The following is a 21203-nucleotide window of genomic DNA, read 5'->3' as shown; positions in this document are numbered from 1 at the left end:
AACTGAGCCCAACTTCCTCTCAATGTCCCACAACTTTACACAGAATCCAATATTCTCAATCACTTGTCTCCCTCAAGTAGGGTACACACAGGATAATCTAATGGGGTGTAGGAAGAAAATATCTGAACTAGTATATATTTGGCCAGAGATAAAAACTAGCTTTTTACAAATGGTTATTATGTATTTATAGAAGAGGCCTTGCTGAGTTGATATGTCAGGTCGTATCACATGTCATACATTACTTAAGTACTCTGAGGAAAGAGTGGAGAACCTCACAAGAGATTGACAGTGAAGCCCTCGTTCATTTACTTTCAGCATATTAAAGTTTACATCTTTCCAATTAAGTGTACATATTTAGCTATCTAGTTTAACTAAACTGCCCTCACAAACAGACAAACTGTTGAAAAAGATTCCCACAGAAGAATCTTAGAAGATAATGCTAATAAAGCAAGCAAAGGCAGAAAATTGGGAGCCAACACGTCTAATCCTAGTATTAGTTCTCGTACCTCCACATTACGAAATAAATGACCATCTAATGAGATCTGACAAGTCTGACAAAACATTAAGATCAAGACTAAGATACAGACTTACACCAGTATCAATAAAACATAAAATGCATACTGTCCCTCAGATATTAATTCATGAGAGTATAAAGTTTTAAAATTAAACACGTATAAACTAAGCATCCATATATATATATTTCTAGTGGGGTTGAAAAGTTTCTACACTGTTAACAGCTACACTATTTTCACAATATTGCTTATTTCACCTTTGTCCTATTTGTACCACTGCTTCACAATGCAAATGGAGCAGTATAATCACACGATTTATAAACATATACACGTACATATTGACCATACATGCTCTTCTTATTAAACAGTATGATCAAATTAATTTGAAGACCACTATTCCACCATCACTGACTTAGATCATGACTTTCAAGCTGTGCTTTTTTCATGTTTAGACTAGTTCTTATCGCCATACAAGTAAGAACGCAATGATACGATCTGTAATACATAGGCCAGGAAGCTGCAAAAACCACATTCTCAAGTCTCCAATCCTAGTAGTCCTAGCTGAAGAGGTAAGACTCATGTTTTTCTCACCCTAAGGGAAAATGAACCAGAATGAGAAGGGATTAGAGCTATTATTTCTTTCTAAGACTAAACTGTTCCCCAACAAGCATACTGGAATTTAGGCTATATTGCTCATCTCACCTTTAGATGTGCACATCAAAACAGAACTGAACCAGAACCTCTCCTTTGTCCTAGCACCTTTCCTGACTTAAGTATTTTTCTCTAGCCTTTATCTAACTTGAGGGCGCCTTTTTTTTTTTTTTTTTTTTTGCGGTACGCGGGCCTCTCACTGTCGTGGCCCCTCCCGTTGCGAAGCACAGGCTCCGGACGCGCAGGCTCAGCGGCCATGGCTCACAGGCCCAGCCGCTCCGCGGCATGTGGGATCTTCCCTGACCGGGGCACGAACCCGTGTCCCCCTGTATCGGCAGGCGGACTCTCAACCACTGCGCCACCAGGGAAGCCCGAGGGCTTTTTAAAAAGGGAAACCCATATATCACTCAAGCAACTTTAGATAAGACAGTATGTTAACCCTTAAAAGAATTCCTAATAGTTCAGCTAAATTTTTTTAAAACCAGCACCATCAAAATTTTAAAGAAGCACCATTAAACAAAATGGATGTTCCTTAAAAAACAAACAAAACCACCAAACAATTACGTAAAAAGAGAAATCCAATGGAAAAAGTAGATAGCTCAACAACAGACGCTTGTTTACAAAAAATTAACATAAAGACAACATCAATAAAAGGGGGGTGGGGGTGGACCAGTATGTAAATGTTACTTGGCTTTTTTTTAAATAGGGGGAAAATCAATTTACTTGCTCATCTCACAGCATACAAAAAATATATTTTAGATGAACTGTGTTAAATGCCTTAACAAATATTAAATAAACATGTATGCATTTATAAAGTTTTTGGAAGGGGGGACTTTCTAGGTTTAAAGTCAATAGAAAAAACGCCAAGGGAAAGGATCAATATTTGATTACATAAAAAGTATAAGTTTTTATACTCAAACCTAAAGAGAACAAACGCAAATGTAAATACATGAGTGTATCATTAAAGAATTTAAGCAAATCAGTAAGAATTAAACTACCAGAATATAAGCTCTATGAGAGCAGGGGCTTTTTGTTCAAAGCTAAATCCCTAGTGTTAGACAGTGCTTGGCACATAGTAAGCACTCATTTGCTGAATTAGGGAAAGACATTAAGACAAATAAGTCTTAAAAGATCATTCATTAAACACAAAACATATGAACTTCAATTCTGGCAAGCAAAAATTTAGATAAAACAAATTATTCATTTATCAGACTATCGAAGATAAAAGATTAAAAAAATTGAGAAAGTAGGTTAAGAACAACATGCTAATATATTTTCATGGTGGCAAACTGGTGCAACCTTTCTGAAATACAGTTTAACCACATGTACCAAAATGTGGAGGTGCTTTCCTTAATAATTCCACTGCAGGAAATCTATCATGGGGAAGTGTGAAATGTGGACAAGGCTTTTTGCACAAATGTGTTCATTAAAATGTTTTAGTAACAAATTCCTGGAAACAATCTTAAGTTTCATAGTAATTTATATAACGACAAAAATATTTCTATAATATGATTTCAACTGTATTTTAAAAAGGAAAGACCAGGAAAGTCTACTTCAATACTCACAGACAACGTAACACTTAGATGGTGTTCTAAGTGCACAGAGCTAAAAATGGTAAATGGGAACAGAACTCAGTGCTCACTCCACGGCTCACATTCTTAACTACTGCTTTATACACTAAACCAGAACTCGAATGCCTACAATGCATCAGCACTGTTCTAGGTTCTACATGTATAGTAGTGAACACAGCAGACGAATATCCCCAACACCAAGTTTAGACTTTCAACTCTTTTCTATGTATTTGTTTTTAATCAGTAAGTCATTAACGGGACTTCCCCGGTGGCGCAGTGGTTAAGAATCCGCCTGCCAATGCAGGGGTCACCGGTTCGATCTCTAGTCCAAGAAGATTCCCACATGCTGTGGAGCAACTAAGCCTGCGAGCCGCAACTACTGAGTCCTCCGGCCTAGAGCCCATGCTCTGCAATGAGAAGCCATTGCAACGAAAAGCCCGCACACTGCAACGAAGAGTAGCCCCTGCTCACCGCTCATCATGACTAGAGAAAGCTCACGCACAGCAATGAAGACCCAAACGCGGCCCAAAAATTTTTTTTAAAAATCATTAACAATAATTTTTTTTTTTTTAAAAAAAGGAGAACTGGAGAGAATCACAGGTCAAATTTAAACTTCACTTCTAATTCAAGAAATCAACTAAAGTTCCCTGAAGAACACAGAACTAGAATCAAAAGACTGGCTTTTAGTCTTGCTTCTCATACTTTTTAAAACTTCTCTGGAATTGTTTCCACAGATGTAAAATGATGGCCTAAGTGATTTCCAAATTCCCTTGGGAGGTGGGAAAAAAAAAAAAATCAAAATTCTGTGCTCCGTAATTTCTTCTTGCAACATCTCTGAGTTGTTTTTCCCCCCTTTTCCCTAACCTAGTCTGCTTGGCTCCCACTGAAAAGGAATTAGTTTAGAAAAGGCAAACTATTTCACTGTATGACACTTTTAGAAAACGACTGTTTTCTTAATCTAAACATATTTCCCCTTAACTTCCTTTGCTCCTTTCAGTTTTCGGAATGCAACTGTTTTTCAGACTAACTCCTGTTTTCTGGATATGTTCTAAATTATTATTTACTGAAGTACATTTTCACTACTATTCTTACTGTACCCTGACCAATATACAGAAAGCACTGATTATGTTTCTTGATTCTGTAGACTAAGGTTTGAGTAACTTTATATAACTTAAAAAAAAAAAAAAAAGAAAACTCTATTACTCCTTAATAAATTAGTAAAATCAGATTTTCTCCTTTTAGTACTTGTATAACTGATCATTTGTTACTAAAGAAAAAACTAATCTAATGCTTTTAAATTTCTTTTCTTAGTTAACCTGGAGTTCCAATTTAGAGGGATAACTTTAAATTATCAGCCTCTGTAATCTGTCTCTTAAGCATTCTATGTCCTTCCTTAATACCCACCTCACAGGGCTGTGGGGATGGTTAGGGTTAGTTACTTCATACAAAAAGCCTGGAATGGTGCTTAGTACGGAGCACACACATAACTACTTACTACTAAATCTTTTTAAAAAGTAGAGCAAGAATAGAATCTGGCAGCACACATATGGAGACCTCTCTGAAAATCAGTCCATTAGTCAAAGCCTTTTAATGCTTATAATCTAACCTATATTCCAAACTGACCACTATGTTATCAAGAGATACTGTCAAATCTCCTTATTGAAACATATTTTTTATTTGTTTGCTCCTGGATTTTTGCTAGGGATGGAGAGCAGGCTCCAAAGTTCGCACACCTGACTGAAAATCAATCAAGACATTTACAGTTCCTGATCATAGGTCTCCACACCCCTAGCCAAGTTACCCTGTTATCTTCTTATTCACCTGAGGCTTTAGTTTTCTTTTAATGTTCCTAGCTTTGCTTTCCTTGTCACCTTAAACTGTCTTTGATAAAAATACTCACCAAAACAATCCATGTCTATCTTTACATGACAAACTTCTTATAAGCGTTATTCATTGATTTTTTAAAGGCCAATCCCACTCCTCAATATTTTTATTCATTCCTAATTATGTACTACTTTTACTGTTTTTTACAAAGGCTCTTTTAAAATCTGTGGTTCTCAGATGTAGAGAACAAACTTACAGTTGCCAAGGAGGGAAGGGGCAGGGTGGGATGAATTGGAAGACTGGGACTGACGTATATACACTATTATGTATAAAATAGATAACTAATGAGAACATACTGTATAGCACAGGGAACTCTACTCAATGCTCTGTGGTGACCTAAATGGAAAGGAAATCTAAAAAAGGGTGGATAATACGTATATGTATGACTGATTCACTTTGCTGTACAGCAAGAAACTAACATAACATTGTAAAGCAACTATGCTCCAATAAAAATTAAAGTAAAAAAATAAAAACAAAATCTGTGGTTCTACTGCATTACCAAATCTGTTTCCTTAGGTGCACTCATTTTAAATGGAATAATTCACAACTGTACAATCAGAACATGTTTTACTGTCAATAACCCCCCAACTGTCATTTATCTGTAAATATGTGAATTAATCTATATAACTTAACTTTTGACAGCTATGCATGCATTTACACATTAAAAATGTTCACATAGCAGATGATGGCTTTCTCTCACAATGGTCTGCGATGCCACTCTGGCCAGTACCAATAATGCCAATGGCTCAGCTGATGCCAGGAGGAGCAGGGAGCGGCTTTTGAGCTTAGGCTTGCTGAGAAGTTCGATGACTAAACTGGGATCCTCTAGGACAGGTTGTCAACAGCCCTCCCCTAGTCACCCTGTCTTGTTTCCTTACAGCTTTGCTTCCCCCTACTTCCACCCCCTCACCGGGGTGGGGAGGGGGGGGGGAATGTTCCTGTAGTAAACTAATACTCAGAATACAAAGATTAGGTTAAACAAAAAGCACTTCTACTTTAAATCCATCTCTAAAATTCATGTCAATGCAATGAAAGCTGTAGCATCTAATCTTTTACCCTTCTGAATAGTAACGATAAAGCTGTACAATTTCAATCCCCATTATTTTATCTAACCCAGCACAATTGGTACCAGTCTAAAATTATTTTTTTTAAAAATCAGATGAGGAGGTAGGAAGAAACGAACAAAAAAAGCAAATAATACAATAACCTTAATACTGAGTAACTAAATGTCTGTTTATGGATAATTTAAATAAATTGGTGTTAATGGTAGTTTTAAATTAAGGAATAATTCTGGTCCACAGTAAGGTCATTACCACAGCCAGGTCCTCAACCTTTAAATAAACTGGAGATAAAGGCCCACTGCTTCTTGAAATGGTGATGAAGCTTTTATAAGACAACAACCTAGGAGTGGTCTGTTTTCATTCTCCGTCTCATTTGATCAATGAAGCGTTTTACAAAAGGATTACCACCCAGTTCTTGAAATTCTCTTCCTTGGCATTCCTACCTGGACTACCTATCTCTTTCAACATTCTCTTCTTTGGCACTTCTTCCTTTATTACCTATAAAGTGACGACTCCTTTCTGAATTCCAAGCCTTTATTTCTGCTGATTTTACAAACTCTAGAAACTAAAGATTAAAAAGGAACAACTGCCCTTCACAATCTTACCTCCCCCAAACAACCACTGTTTAACATTCCATACTAGAATATTTTCTCAACTTCAGATTACTAACTAATAAAATAATTTCCACAAATCCCTACCTGAACTTCCCCATTCCTATGAACAAAGATTTCTAACTTAGACAACTGGATAGACTAAATCAATTCCCTCCAGCCTCAACTTCCCAATCAACTAGTCACCAGTCCTATTACTTCTACCATTAAAACACCTAGTGTCTACCTCTTTCTCTGCCTTTACCCTAGCTTTTATCTTCCTTACACTCTGTCCATTGCTCCTAACAGGTCTTCCCATCCTCAGCCTATTCCTTAACAGTAGCACCATTTGTCTTTCAAAGATACATTTATGAATATGTAACTTTAAAATCTGAAGCAATAAACTATCTCAGGTTTGAAATACAAAATCCATTAAGCCCTTGCTTATAAACAGCTGACAACTTTCCTGAAAAAGTCAAGTTGAGTGGGCCCTGTAGAACCTGCCTCCAGCAAGCCTCCCTTTCCAGTTATTCTCTCTGCCCCACAAAACTGTATTCTCTACTCCGTTCATAATAGACTACTCAACATATACCACATGCTTTCATATCTCCCCAAATCTGCTGATTCCGTTACCTCTATACCTCTACCAAAAACTCTTCTCCCTCTTAACAAAGTACAACTCACCTTCAAATGTCCCTTCTCTGTAGGCTTTCTTTACCCAAGGTTACCTCAAAGACTACAAAGGGCACTCCTAACTGAAACCCTAACTTCTAAATAGTAGAGGGAGTTTTTCTTTCCAAGAGACCAATAAATCAAGTGATCTGTATGTATTAATAAATATAATATGGGGTAGAAAATCCCAGTTTTGGGCATAAATATTGTCATCTAACAAAAGACAACAAGTTAAATAAAATAATCTAGCGTTTATATTTTCAGACTAATAGTTGAGAATATAAATTGTTTTCAGAATACCTTTAGAAGCAAACAGATTAAGATTTTAAATTTAACCAAATAATTAGGAAATCCAGAATTATAAACTGATTCTTGCCAATAGGAAATGATAAACCTACCTCGCAGTGATAATCAAATATTGCACTTTCAGTAGTATTTGCTGATTCTTCTTTTTCAGCACACGTTTCAAAGGATGAAAGTTGCTAGTGTTAAAAAAAAAAAAAAAAAAAAAAGAAAAGAGAGAGAGAGAGCGCGTGCGAGAGAAAATGACCTATCAAGCTAATAAAGAATACAACTGCTGCTGCACCGGGCAATCTCACAGTACAGCACTGAAGAAAACAAAGACTACTAGCAGCGTTGGGAAGTGCTCTTTCAAAGCTGTTGAGTAGGCACAAACTTCCTGTTTCAGATCAAGTGTTGTGTCTTCAACTTAAGTGTACTCTTCTTTGGTCTTGTTGGTTGTTTCGAGGTTTGTTCCTTGCCTGATCTGAACTTGAAGCAGCAGTTTCAGGTGGTAAAGTCTGTTCTGTTACACTTCATACTAGAGATAAGAATGAAGACGTTAAGTATAACTTACATAAAAGAATCAGGGACAGAGGGTAGCTAGAGGAACAAACTCATTTCATTAACTTAGAATCAAGCAATGCAGAAAACTTGGAAGCACACACACTCAATGTCATTTGAGCAATCTCCCAAGTGCTAATGGATACCTCCTTTGGTACTGTACACTCAAAACCCAAAATTATTCAGTCCTTATTGACACCCCATACCCACAAACAAATTCGAAGTTACATAACATAATATTTATTTAGTATAAGTGTTTTGTAACTACCTAGCACTGTGTTAAGTACTGTGGAAAACATAAAAGAATTTCCTGCCATCAGGGAGTTTACACCCTTGTTGAGAAGAGTTACTTATACATGGAGGAAAAACTAGAATATAGGACAAAATGTCCAAAATTAATTTGCTCAACTAATATCTGGGTATCTACTACATCACATACTATTCTAGAAATACTACTTATTGTTTGTGCATCACCGTCTGTGCATCAAAGCAACATGGTCAGAGAAGGCTTTTAGTAAGAGGTAGAATATTTCAGCTTAATTTGGAGAAATAGGCAGATTTTTGAGAAAAAGAAAACAGCTGAGTATTCTAGGCATAAAATATCACATAAACCAAGCCAGAGTATACAACTAAATCCTAAGTCCCTTGAGAGCAGAGACCATGTATAGGATTTTCTATGCCTGGCATCAAGGGAGCTTTATTGCATCAGACTGTCACAGCAAGGGTGGCTTGTTGTTTCAGAGGAATCAATAGGCTAGCCTGGCTAGAACAGAGGGCTGGGTTAAAGTGAAATGAGATATATGGTGTGACAGATGCAGTAGAGCCAGATTATGAAGTGTTTCAACTTGATATAACAGGAAACAGAGAGCCTTAGTTCTTGATGATAGGGTATGAAATCCTGAAATCCTATGAAGGATCACTTAGTGAAGGAAACAGACATCTCATTAGAGCTGTTGCCATAAACAGATGAGGAATGTCCACAGAAGAGAAACAATTAAATTCAGAAGGGAAGAGAAGTGAAATATATGTATAAATAAAACCACAGAATTGTGCTTTGTATTAGCTGTAAAAAATTATTATTTTGCAGTGCCTCAAATGTTAGCTAAAATGGTGCTGTTAACTAAAATGACTTATGAGGAAAAGAAAAGGTGGATTTGGTTTTAGATATGCTGAGAGGTGGAGAGTATATTTTAAGATCAGAAATAATGACTATAAGGTGTGAGGTGAGACCTGGTGAAACAGAGTAGGAGAGCTCAATATTAATCCCACTGATACTTAGCAGTAAAATGTCACAAACAAGTTATTTAATCTCCCTGAGTTTCAGTTTCTCCTATGCAAAAAGAAAAGTCAGTAACAGCTGATCTGTGGCCATTGCGTATACCTAACATACCATGACTTTATACAGTAACTTCAAATATCAAATGTTACATTTGTCAAATCTTTCCATTTTATTTGGATCATTCTCCTATTACCCAGACTACATACTTCTTAGAGCAATGATTCTCAAATCACTTGGGAAACTTTAAGACATACACATGCCCAGTCCCCACTCAAAGAGTAACTGGCCTGACGTAGGGCCACTTCTGAAATGATCTTTGATTCCTCCCTCTCCACCTACACACCCAATGTTGCAAGTCTTATCAATATTTCAAGATACCTCGTGTATTCATCTTTTGCCCTAAATGACATCATATTTTAGTCCACGGGTCTGACACATCTGCTAACTTCCAGTGTCAACCCTTTCCATATTCTTTCACATTAACACTACCAGACTGATTTATCTAAAATTCCAATTTCATCTCATTCATCTCATCTCCTTCTCCAAAATCCTCAGTGATTTTTCCAGCACTCTAAATGGGAAGTTCTTAATCCTGGCTGCAAATCCAACCCACCTGGGACTTGGGCGGGGGAATCAAAGCCTGTGAGATTCTAATTTAACTGGGGTTAGGTCCTAGGCATTGGTGTATTTTCTTTCCCACCCTGCCCCCAAGGTGTTTCTGACTTGCAGCCAGCGTTTAACTACCACCATTCAAGGCGTGTCAGTTCTACCTTTACATCTTTACCTTCTTCTGCTCTCCAATTCTTCTAGATAGGTGCATTTTCCTCCCTAATTCTTAAACGCAACTCTTGGGAGATTCCTGAATTCTAGTCTTTGTGCATATGGGTCTTTCCACAAAGAATACATTTTGTCATCTTCAATGCAACAAAAAAAGCCTTTCTTGACCATTCCAGCACAGATTTATTACAGTAACTCCCACTGCTGGCATCATGCTTTTTGGTACCAAATCATTTCTGCACTTTACTTACATGTTTATGTATCTTGTTCCTTCAATTATATTTCAGATTTCTGAGAGACAAACTCAAGTTCATTTCTTTATCACAGCCCCCGACAGCACTTAACCAGGTACTGCTAAATTTACCACAGCAGAAACTAATACAAAAAGATAGTTAATCTATAACAGCAAAAGACACAATTCAAGTTGGTAGACAGTTCCACCAACTTTAAAAAATTTTGTTTTGGTGAACTGTATAAAGTCTTAATTATCCAATCAAGAAATAACCTCTTCTTTTAAAAGATACCCATTGGGCATTTTAAAAAATTTGCTATCCACTCATGCTAAGATTATTAACATTCATGGGTGGTACTGACCAATTCTTTAATCCTCTGAACCAAAGTGTACCCCCTACAACCTCCCCCCCGCCCCCAAAGCTAGATGTTTCTTAAGTCACATGAAATACAGAGTACTAATTAAAAAAAACTAAGGAACAATTTAAATGTGGATCTGAGAGTCTCCCTGATTACTAAGTAATCAACTCCTTTTTCCTTTGCTCTGTATGGGAACACTATCACCATTAGTTAATTATCAATTATGTCATGCTGTTTTAGAAGTTAATTTTCCTTTACTTGATCTGATAATCCAAACAGTCATGCCCTATTTCACCTGCCTTAAAACTATCATCACCTGTTTTGTTATTTGCTGTCTCCTCCAGTTCGCTGCTTTATCGCAAAAGCTTAGCTGAAGCCAGGCACACAGTAGGCCCTAAACTAACACATGTTGAATTAATACATTTATATGGCATTAATCCATCTAAAATGTTACCACATAACCCAGTTTATCATTTTGACAAATTATACTCAAAGTCTGTACAGCATTCACTTGGGAAGAATGTTAAAGAAATGCTAAACCAGTCTATAAAATCCCACCACCTAACCCACTTTCTTCAGAGTACGTTCTTTAAGAATAAGAGCCAAGACCCAAATAGGCAGCACGGAACTGAAAAGGTTCTCTATTGTTGATTTATATGACTAACACTCATTCTTGCCTTAACTCCCCAGTTGGTAATTCTTGATGCACTAACCCAAGACAAGTTTAAGTATATCACATTTTTCTCTAACCTGTATAACCGAAGTGCCCAACAGGTTTTAATTCAGTTTTACTTTGGGATCTAAGGAAAATGATAAAGTTTAGATAATTAACCACCTTAAAACAATTTAAGTCATCAACACGTTGAGCGGAAATAAAAGAAAATGAAATTGCTGCAACCATCTTTTTCTATGTTTCCTTTAGTAATAACAATTGTGCTGTTACTAGATATTTAAAATTATACACCCACCCATCACTTAACTTCTTTTACATATACTAATACTTTGAAATAGGACAAATGCCAGTGCGGAAAGAAGCTGAAGAAATGCTCCAGACACAAAAATCAAAGAATAGTGTAGACCAGCACCATCCAACAGAAATATTGTGCAAGCCACATATGTAATTTAAAAATTTCTAGTAATCATATGAACTTGAAAGAAAGGTGAAACTAATTTTAATTAAGTATCTTATTTAACCAAATCCAAATGTCATCAGTTCCCACAGGTAACTGACATGTTTTTAACATCCCTGGAAATCCAATGCTTATTTTATATTACAGCACATTTCAATTCAGTACTGTGCACAGTTCAACTGCACAACGGCCACACACAGCTAATGGCTATCACACTGGTCAGAGCAGATACAGACTGATGAGGGGAAAAACGCATTGGCATGCCCAATAAAGCAACAGTAAATGTAAGGCCCTTGGGCAAAGACCTTCACTGATAAAAGGAGGCAGTACCTAGCAAACTCACCCATAGCAGGAGTTTGCACTTACTACATCCGAGAAGCAGAAATGCAAACAACTAACTGGTTATATATTGGCTGCAGCTGCAAACCAATGGATAGCCTACAGGTTCAACGTGAATAAACTGCCGATCAATTATTTTCAACTACACATTAATATTATACCCCAGCATAAAAGGACATATAATGCTCTAAAAATAATCTTTCAATACACAATATTCAGTTTAATACCCCTAATAAAAAATGTAGCACAACAGAAACATCTCTAAGAATTCCTCTGGCTTGGCAGTATGTATGAACTGGAAAAAAGTTTTGAATTATCTTTTTAACTAGGTACTCACACATGCAAGCAGAAAACATTCTAATACCAAGACAAAGGAATTTTAAAAAATCTTGATTTGGCAGAAAGCATTTAACAGCAAGAAATGATGGGATTCAAGAAAACAAGTCACCCCCACCACAGCAATTTCACCACTGAAGACATTCCAGCTATTAAGTCTTAAAAAATACAGTTATAATTCTTCTAGCTGTAATTCTTTATCATGAAAAATCCTACAAGTTACAGCTCTCCATAAGACAGTCTGGGTCAAAAATCTCAAAGTAGTCCCCCTTTGATTTTTGAAAAGACTAAACTAAGAAGGCAAACCAATGCCTTGTATTTATTTAACACGATCTCAAGATTTTTATTTTGTAATGCAGTCCTCAAATTCAACTCCTTAAAAATCTGCCCACACAGCATTTCCATGTTTAAACTACCTTGTCAAAAGTATGGGCCTCACAACAATGTGAATGAACTTAATGCTACTGAACTGTACATTTAAAAAAAAAACGGTTAAAACGGTAAATTCCGTTATGTATATTTTACAACAATTTAAAAGAAAGTATTTTTAAAAATGTTGTAATGGTCCTGCATTGTGTGTCTTTAGATGGAGGGAAGGGAAAACAGGAGTAGGATAAAGCAGGACTACATGTCAGCTTCCACATTCTCATTTTTCATTGCTAGGAATTTACCAGAATTTTCAACCATACTCTAGAGGTCATACTTGTTAAGTCAGAACTTATTTACAAAAAAAGAAAACCTAGCTTCTGTGCCTCAAATGCTTTACTTTTCAACTCAGCTGCTATAAATACTCATCTCGATGGTAAACATCCAGAGCAGCTGCAAAATCACTCAAACCACTACCATCTCTTTTATTTCGGGCCTATGGCTAAAAGGAAAAAAAAAAAAAGGTTGAAAATTTATCAAGATTTTATGACTCAGGCATATGCCTATTCAAGTATATAAACCTCCTCCTTACCCAAACCAAGAATACCCAATATTGGTTAGTACCAAAAGGGCACAAAGGTATTATACTGCCCCTCAACGTAGTATTGAAAATGCTTCCTTCTAGAGACTCGAAAATTACTCAGCGTTTTGATACAGAATAACTTATATTAGCGGGCTATAATTTGATACCTACATTTTATAGATTGGTAGCTCTGGTCAAGAGCTGCCAGTTCATACCATCCTGATAAAAAGCTAAGTCTCCCACAGGAAGGATTTAAAGATTTAACTACCACAGTGCCTTTGGGCGTCCTCCCTCCTCCTTCACCCTACCAACTGTTTAAGAGGACCACATTCTTTCGCTCATTTTAGGTGCAAAACAAGGAAATTACCTCACACAACAACGTTCAGCTTTTGTATTTGCGGATTGAAGGCTGTTTTTAGAGAGGGTTCCCTGCCTCACTTGTAAGGCAAGAGAGGAGCTACTGGGTGTTTCTAAAAGAAAACCTTAAAGCAAAAAGAACCGTAGCACTAAGATTTCCTACTTATGATACAGTGGGTGGTAAGAACCTCGAAAGTGTCTACGACCAGGGGTCTAAAAAACTAATTGTACATAGAATGACGAAGCCATGCCTTTCATTGCACAATATGGGCCGGGCTCTTACACCATAAGAACCAGAGGGGGAGTAAGGAGAACTCCACTGAGTTCTCACCGAGTTCGCCCTAACCCCAGGATTAGAAGGGTGAGAGCCATGTGCCTAAGTTTAGGGGCTGGTTCTCTTTCTCAAGAAGCCGAAGGGGTAGACTAGAGGGGAAGGTTGGGTGTTGAGACCCAAGATAAACAGCTCTAGGTGAATGGAAGTAAGGATGACAATTCGGCCGCACTACCGTGCCAGAAGTGCCGAGGAAAGGAGGTGTCTCTAAGCAGTTAGATGGAGCGGGGTCTCAGTCCATACACAAAGGAGGCGCCATTGCCGCACTGCGCTCTGGTACTCGTAGTCAGATCCCCAAGCAGGTGATGGCCAAGATACCACAGGGTTCAGAGTCAGAATAGGCCCCTCTCCTATGTCTCCAGCTCTTCCAGTCTCACACAAAGGACCGCGCCACCACCCCCTCGCCCCGCCTGCCGGGACTTGTAGTTCTCGTTTCCCCCACCAAACCGCAGAGGAGGAAGCAGCCAGACTACAACTCCCAGCAGCCTCCGCGCCCGAGCCCCGCACCCCTGCCTCCATCTTGGCTGCGGTCGGAGCCTCCATTTTCGCTCCCTCCCCCCACTTTAGTCACCACCACCACCACCACGCGCGACCGGCTGGCCTACACTCTTCGCTTCTGCTCTCAGCCTGACGTGAAGCCTAGACAGTTGAACGTGAGCCGGGTGGAAAAGCCCGGGGCAGGGACTCAGGGTGAGTTCTTCTCTACCCGGAGCTCTAGGAGTGCCCACCCTGCCTCAGAAGTCTCTCCCGTTTGTCTTGGTCCTCTCATCCGCCCTTAACGTGGCTTCTTGCTACCCCCCCGTTGGACCCTGAGGTCGTACTCACCCCAACAGCTCAGCGCCCCCTCTCCAGCGCCGCCATAAGCAGCACGGCCCGGTACGTAGGAATAAATCTCGCTTCTCTCGCGAGAGTTGCGGGCTTCGAGCGCGTGCACAGGAAGGGGGGGAGCGTACCCTTAGTACGCCTGCGCACGAGGGCTGAGTGACGCCGGCCAGTGCGCTGCGCTTAACCACAAACGAGGTGGTGTCTGCGCTCCCTTAGTTCCCCTCCTCCGTGAGCTGCAGGAAGCAATTTCGGTGTTTGCTGACTCCATTGGGACGCACGGGGCGGGGTGGCGGGTGACTTTCGGCGTCTCTGATCTTTGCAAACCTGAATATGTTTTAGGCCCCGAGACCAGGATAAACCTTGAAGGCGAACAATTAGGAGGTCATATCAGGAATATCATAAAGGATTTCTCTTTTCTCAGCGATAATCCGGACGTTCCCCAAACCCCAGTTCTTCTTTATTCACATTGCAAGCCTTCTTTCTCTTGTCCGCTACATTAGATTGGACTTTAATATAGAGTTAGGTTTTAAGCAAGGTAATTTGAATGCCATACGTGAGAACTGTGTTTCCCACAAACTATGTTGCTTGCAACAGACAGACAGGAGTGAGCAAGGTAGCATAATCATTAAAAAACAAACTCCTTCAACTGACCTTTTTAGTTAACAGAATATCTACATAGTGTATCAGGTAATCAAAGGGGTGAATCAGTAACCAAAAGGTTGAAATCAGGGCAAATGGATGACTCATCCCACAGGGAAAAAGGGAAGGAGGAAAATGGTTAATTCTGGCCCCAGAAAAGTTCAATGAATTATACCTTGCCAAACGATAGAGCAGTCCCCTTTGGTGAGAGGAATGCTTTTTCACAGATTCTGTGGCTCTCACTTGACAATATTGGATAAAAAATGACCAGTCACGCTCCTGAGAACTCTCCCACCACTTTATTTTCCGCTTCAACACTTATTTGTCCGGCATCTCGTATGCGTTGTCGCTGGCATGTATACTATAGTAAAGACAAACGGTCATGGTTCTGTCCTCAAGGAACTTTCAGTCTAGCATCATTCAGTAATCACAAAACCAAAATCTGAACATACACATTGAAATAACTGCAATGAAGGAGAGGTGCCCAGCTCATTTCTGAGCAAATCATCTTGAATTATAAGAGGAGGTAGTATTTTACTTCTGATGTTTAAAGATTTTTCTTTCCACCTCTGTTGCTATTGGTCTAATCCCATACCACCTCCAAGCTGCCTCTTCTTTTTGATGCCTTCCCACCCTTCCCCAGGCACAGATATTTGCTTCATTTTCAGCGCTTTCATAGCTCACTCTATTGTAATTATTAGTTTATGCTAGCTAGTGATTCTTTAGGACAGGGCCTGTGACATTCATCTTTGCATCACTCTTTCCTGACAGTGCCTGGCATAGACAACCCTCAAAAGCTTGTTGAATGAATAGCACTGAACAACAATGTAAGAAGTTGTTAGAAAGTGGAGTGTTCTGTTGGGAAGTACAGAATGTAAATATGTCAACCTAGCTGTTTTGTTTCCTCTGTCCAAATCTTAAATTAAGATTTCTCCTCCCCAGCATTAGATCTCATTTGGATATTCTAACCTAGTGTTACAGAGAAACTGCCCTGGGCTCTTGCACTAGAAATAAGGTCATGTGAAGCTGGGCTAAAAGTAGAATTAGGTCTAAGAGCACACATTCTCAAATATCACAGCAATGAGAAATATAAAAAATAATAGTCTCACTAAATTCTATAAATAAAAGTCCTATTAATAAGAATAAAGTCTCGATTTCTACCATCACACATAGCTTCTAAAGACCTTCTTAAACCATGTAACTATTTTATCATCCTCATTCAATGTCTCAATTGCCTTTAAATTCCTCCTTGGTCCATAATTAGAATCAAATTACACAACACAAAATGCAAATGGGTATCAATCCAGAAGCATACATTTTAGCTTCCAATGCATTAAGGTAAAAGATGGAGTAATTCACTAGTTTAAATGATTTAATCTTAAATCATTGATTTAAATCACTAGTTTAAATGATTTAGTCTTTCTACAAGTACCACTCATAGGTTTCATTTTTAGGTAGAGGTAGGTTTCATTCTTAGGAGATCACATTTTAAGGCAATAATATTTTTTCAGATTAATTTTGAGGTCAAATTAAAAAAACCCCAAAATGTAGTTATATTTTTATGTTTATTTTTTAAACTGAATTTAATTAAAGCAGAAGCTTGTGAAGTCACTTGGGAAACCATTTCCTATACAACAGGGTAATCATGGATTTGGGGAAGATATTTACTCCATTAAGGAATAATAATCAGAATTTAAAAGTTGCATATATTTTTGGTTATTTATCATACTAATTTTTCTTTCGAGAAACATAGACAAGGCTATGTTACATAGTAAGGCTAAATTGATTCACGATTTAAGGACTGTTTTGTTTTTTTCTTTCTTTTGGCCATGCCATATGGCATGCAGGATCTTAGTTCCCGTACCAGGGATTGAACCTGTGCTCCCTGCAGTGGAAGCACGGAGTACTAACCATTGGACCACTAGGGAAGTCCTTAAGAACCGTTTTTTTTGTTTTTTTTTTCCGGTATGCGAGCCTCTCACTGCTGTGGCCTTTCCCGTTGTGGAGCACAGGCTCCGGACGCGCAGGCTCAGTGGCCATGGCTCACGGGCCTAGCCGCTGCGCGGCATGTGGTATCCTCCCAGACCGGGGCACGAACCCGTGTCCTCTGCATCGGCAGGCGGACTCTCAACCACTGCGCCACCAGGGAAGCCCTTAAGCACCGTTTTTATTCTGACATTATGTCTTTCCTAGCTAGGGAAGTTAATGGGAACTTCCTTTATAAAATTATGGGAATAGTGGATGGTAAAGGAATCCACATTCAAGATTTCAGAACAGGAAAACACAAGTTAGAGCAAAAACTTTCAAAAAGAATATTACTTCCAAAAGAATGTAAATAAGATTTAACCCTAGAACCCCACAATCCAAAACTTTTTATTCATTAACAAGCCCCCAAACAGTTAAAATGATTGTTTAAATGAGAATAATATGTAAGAATAACAATTCTGTAATAAAATATTAGAATTTAAATAAAAATAAGGCAGAAGCTTTATATAATGCTTCCTTTTTTTTTTTTTTTTTTTTTTGTTTTGCGGTACGCGGGCCTCTCACTGTCGTGGCCTCTTCCGTTGGATTGTTTAAATGAGAATAATATGTAAGAATAACAATTCTGTAATAAAATATTAGAATTTAAATAAAAATAAGGCAGAAGCTTTATATAATGCTTCCTTTTTTTTTTTTTTTTTTTTTGTGGTACGCGGGCCTCTCACTGTTGTGGCCTCTTCCGTTGCAGAGCACAGGCTCCAGACGCACAGGCTCAGCGGCCATGGTTCACGGGCCCAGCCGCTCCGTGGCATGTGGGATCTTCCCGGGCCGGGGCACGAACCCATGTCCCCTGCATCGGCAGGCGGACTGTCAACCACTGCACAACCAGGGAAGCCCAATGCTTCCCTTTTAAAAAAAAATAAATTTATTTATTTATTTTTGGCTGCACTGGGTCTTCGTTGTTGCACGCGGGCTTTTCTCTAGTTGTGGCGAACAGGGGGCCACTCTTCATCGTGGTACGCAGGCTTCTCATTGCAGTGGCTTCTCTTGTCGTGGAGCATGGGCCCTAGGCACACGGGCTGTAGAGCACAGGCTCAGTAGTTGTGGCGCACGGGCTTAGTTGCTCCGCGGCATGTGGGATCTTCCTGGACCAGGGCTCGAACCCATGTCACCTGCATTGGGAGGTGGATTCTTAACCACTGCGCCGCCAGGTAAGCCCTATAATGCTTCCCTTTAAAATGTCAGCATTGCACTTAACGGAAGAATTAGGTGGACATGCTAAGCTGCTGCACTAAAAGTAATCACCGTAACATTTTAGCTCTGGGAATCAGCCAGAGAGAAGCATGGAGCAAAGCCTATTTCAAACTTAATTAAAAATAAAACCAATTGTATTTAGAATAAAATCCAAACTCTTTTACAATGATCTATAGTACAAGGCCCTAAATGACCTAGTCTCTGCTAAGTCTCTAACCCCTGGTTCACTGTGTTTTAATCCACTGCCACCAACATTGCAAATTTGTTCCTACTTCAGAATCCTTGCCTTTACTCTTGCCTCTGCCTGGAATGCTCTTTCCCCAAATCAGGTATTTGGCATTTTCTTCATTCAGGTTTCAGCCCAAATGTTACCACCTCACAAAGATCTTTTCTAAAGTAAAAGCACCCACTATTACTATTACTCTCCATAACAATATTAGCTTGTTTTATTGTCTTTATAACATGTATTGTTATCCAAAATTAACACATTTATGAATTTAATTTTTCATTGCCCTACTTCCTGAACGATAATGTAAGCTTCAGTTCTCTGGTTCATCATTGTATCCTCTAAACCTAGGATAGTGACTGAGATAACAGTAAGTACTTAATAAATGTTCATTGAATGAATGAATTATACTTATTTAATTAAATCTAAGACAGTATTGACTGTGTGATACATCATTATTTATGTAACAGCAAGAAGAAAATGTTGCCATTTTCACTATGACATAGGGAGTTCCTTGGCGGTCCAGTGGTTAGGAGTCCATGCTTCCATTGCAGGGGGCATGGGTTCCATCACTGGTTGGGGAACTAAGATCCTGCAAGCCGTGCTGGCGCAGCCAAAAAAAAAAAGCAGCACACTATGACATAATACTTTTATTACTTAGAATTTTATATTTATTAAAAGAGCCCTTTTAAACTAATTTAGACCTAGGTTTTTTTTAAAAAAATTATGTCACACTTGTGTGTATATAAAGCAAAAATAAAAGCAAAGTAAATTAGTTAAGGTATTCCTAATACTTCTTTACTAGTCCAACTCTTCTGAATCTCTTTCTTTTTAGTAATAAATTTGAACATGTTTTTATTTTTTATAAAATTTATTTATTTATGGCTGCGTTGGGTCTTTGTTGTTGCTTTCTCTAGTTGTGGCGATTGGGGGCTGCTCTTCGTTGCAGTGTGTGGGCTTCTCATTGCAGTGACTTCTCTTGTTGCAGAGCACAGGCTCTAAGCGTGCAGGCTCAGTAGTTGTGGCTCGCGGGTTCTAGAGCACAGGCTGAGTAGTTGTGGTGCACGGGCTTAGTTGCTTCGTGGCATGTGGGATCTTCCCAGACCAGGGCTTGAACCTGTGTCCCCTGCATTGGCAGGCAGATTCTTAACCACTGTGCCACCAGGGAAGTCCCTGAACATATTTTGAAAATGCCATACATCAAGAGGCACCATAAAAAAATAAAAAACCAACAGACTAGGAGAATATATATTTGCAACATATAAAACTGACAATGTATTATCATGAATGTATAGTAAATTAATACATATCAATCGATAAGGAAAAAAAATCAAAGAAAAGGAAAATGGAGGAAAGACTTGAATGTGTATATTAAAAAAATCTCTGTATGGGCAAATAAACATTTGAAATTATGCTCAGCCTTATTAGTAATCAGGGGAATGCATATTTGTTCTGAGATAATTTTAGGCTTACAAAAGAATTAGAAATACAGCACAGAAAGTTCCCATAAACCCTTCACCCAGTTTTCTATTATGTTACTCTTACCTCACCATAGAACAATTTTCAAAAGTAGGAAATTAACCTTGACCCAATAACATTAACTACAAAATTAATTCGGGTTTCACCAGTTTTTTCTCTAATATCCATTTTCTCTCCTAGAATCAAATCCAGGATCCCACCCTACATTTAATACTATGTCTCCTTAGTTTCCTCTATCCTATGACAGTTCCTCAGCTTTTCCTTGTCTTTCATGACCTAGATGCTTTGGAAAATATTGGTCAGTTATTTTGTAAACTTCCCTTAATTCGGTTTTGTCTGATGTTTCTCTTGATTAGATTGGGGTTATGCATTATTTGGAAGAATGTTACAGAGGTCATGTACCCTCTCATTGCATTGTATCAGGGCTTATATGATGTTGAAAAGCATTATTAGTGATGTTTACCTAATCAATTGGTCAGTGTTGTCTGCCAGGATTCTTCATGGTAAAATTACTGTTTTTCCCTTTATAATAATTAAATATTGTGGTGGAGATACTTTGAGACCATACTTGATTGAACAGTGTGCTGTCAAAATTCATGTCTACCCAGAACCTCAGAATGTGGCCTTATTTGAAAATAGGATCTTTGCAGATATAATCAAGTTGAAATGAGGTCATACTGGACTAGGATAAACCCTAATCCAACAACCAGTGTCCTTAGAAGAGGGAAATTTGGACACAGAGACATATAAGGAGAATACCATGTGAAGACTGAGAAGGCAGAGATTGCAATGATGCACATGGAAGTCAAGGAATGCCAGGAATGGCCAGAAGCTAGAAAAGGGGCATGGAACACATTCTTCCTCAGAGCCTCCAGAAAGAACCAACCTGCCAACACCATGATTTCAGACCTCCAGCCTCCAGAA

The 21203-nt window shown here is 38.6% G+C and overlaps 1 protein-coding gene and 1 non-coding gene across 5 annotated transcripts in view; one reads left to right on the top strand and one right to left on the bottom strand.

The window, feature by feature from the left end:
- Positions 1–14805, bottom strand: part of CSDE1 (cold shock domain containing E1) — a 36137-nt gene extending 21332 nt beyond the window's left edge. For all 4 annotated transcript variants that reach the window (XM_028488968.2, XM_028488969.2, XM_007120434.4 and 1 more), the window contains exons 1-2: positions 14699–14805; positions 7340–7761 (exon numbers count right to left, since the gene is read on the bottom strand). The gene's annotated coding sequence lies outside the window, so the exon portion shown is untranslated. The remainder of the gene's footprint in view (positions 1–7339; positions 7762–14698) is intronic.
- Positions 5296–5381, top strand: LOC112063925 (small nucleolar RNA SNORD35). Its single transcript, XR_002891269.1, has one exon. It is a non-coding gene; the product is annotated as a small nucleolar RNA SNORD35 (small nucleolar RNA).
- Positions 14806–21203: the final 6398 nt, after the last annotated feature.

Source organism: Physeter macrocephalus, chromosome 4 (assembly GCF_002837175.3).
Source record: "Physeter macrocephalus isolate SW-GA chromosome 4, ASM283717v5, whole genome shotgun sequence".
Taxonomy (NCBI): Eukaryota; Metazoa; Chordata; class Mammalia; order Artiodactyla; family Physeteridae; genus Physeter; species Physeter macrocephalus.
This window is presented reverse-complemented; position numbering and strand designations above follow the sequence as displayed.